A 1625-nucleotide genomic window follows, 5' to 3' on the forward strand; every position below is an offset into this window, starting at 1 on the left:
GAAATGATATCTGGAGTGTATCTTTGGAAATAAGATTAAGAACTGTTGAAAGAGAGTACTGGTTAGCTCTGAACTGAGACACCAGTGGACGGCACTTTATTCTGTGACATAGGCAGCCCCCTGAGCCCTGGCAGTCATTTTTTTGTACATGTGATTTTGGGTCTCCAAGCTACTCATGGATTCAACCCCTGAAAAACAACTGAAAGCATGCTGTATTTGCGATAAGCAGAATAAATGGCCTTTAAAAAATGTCTATACCCTAATCCCTGGAACATGTGAGTATGTTATATTCCATGACAAAATGGATTTTGCAGAAGTAATTGTGATTACAGTCCTTAAAATAGACAGATTATTCTGGATTATCTGGGTGGGATTTAGTGAATGTCATGAGTCCTTAAAAGCAGAGAATGTTCTCTGGCTGGAAACAAAAGAAGGATGTGAAGAAGAGAAAGTCAACGAGATTCCAAGCTTGAGAAGGAGTCCATGCATTCTGGCTCTGAGATGTCGGGGGCCCACATGCAAAAATGGGCCTGTAGCAGGTAAGAATGGCTCCCAGTTGACATCCAGCAAGGACACCGGAGCCTCAGTTTTACAGTCACAAGGAACTAGATTGTACTAACAACCCGAATGAGCTTGGAAGCAGATTCTTCCCAGAGCCCAGAGGGTCAATACTTTGATTTCATCCTGCTAAGACCCAGAAGAGAGAGAACAGTAGAATCAACTCAGACTTCTGATTTACAGCACTGTAAGATAATACATTTGGGTTGATTTAAGCCACTAAATCTGCGGTAATTTATTGCGGCAGCAATAGGAAACCAAATCAATATTGATATTGGGTCTATCATAGCGCTTCATGGAAGGGCATCATATTCTCTGATTAGTGGATTTCCAGTTGTTCCCTGGCTATAGACTGAGTTTTCACAACACAGATGAGGAACTGCTCTTATTCTTCCCCTTCCAACCTCTGATGCCCTCTGCTTCCTGACCTTTCCCCTAATATATGGCTTACGGCTACTATTTCAGTGATATTATTTTTTGGTTATTTTCCCAGCTACACTGTTATTACTAGATGTATTATTAACAAAAGTGCTATGATTATTTTGCTTTTGATGTTGCCCTCAGATCCCAATCATCATTTGTAGGATTATTTATATATACATGTATTTTTTTCATACTTGAAACTTCGACTTAGCAGTGATCTTTTAGAATACCTTTTGATAGCTAGAACTACACAGTGAGGAGTTTCCTGATGTCATGTAAAAGTGCTATGCTAAAAGTAATGAAATTTTAACATGTAAGACTAATTGGTTCCACAAGCAATAGGTTATATAAAATGAAGGTTTTAAAGGGCAAGACGAATACTTTCTTTAATTAAATAATGTGCCTCTCAAGCTGTTTTCCACAGAAAGTGTAATCAGAAATGACTATTATTAAACTAAACTAATTTCTTCCTTTTGCAGAAAAATAGAAGAGAAGAATGTTGAAGGAATAATGCCCAATGCAGGCACATTTTGATGGAGATAAATGCATAACAAGGTTCAGTCCTACAGGCAAAAAGGACCAGAAAAGACACCAAAATAATTTCATAAATGATGAAAATCATGTAACAAAAGCTTTCTAGATGA

At 38.0% G+C, this 1625-nt stretch overlaps 1 protein-coding gene across 1 annotated transcript in view; it reads right to left on the reverse strand.

Moving 5' to 3' along the window:
• Window positions 1-1625, reverse strand: part of CNTNAP2 (contactin associated protein-like 2) — a 1798324-nt gene that overhangs the window by 528623 nt on the left and 1268076 nt on the right. The gene's annotated exons all lie outside the window — the stretch shown is intronic.

This window comes from Propithecus coquereli, unplaced genomic scaffold (genome assembly GCF_000956105.1).
Source record: "Propithecus coquereli isolate 6110/MARCELLA unplaced genomic scaffold, Pcoq_1.0 Scaffold75, whole genome shotgun sequence".
Taxonomy (NCBI): Eukaryota; Metazoa; Chordata; class Mammalia; order Primates; family Indriidae; genus Propithecus; species Propithecus coquereli.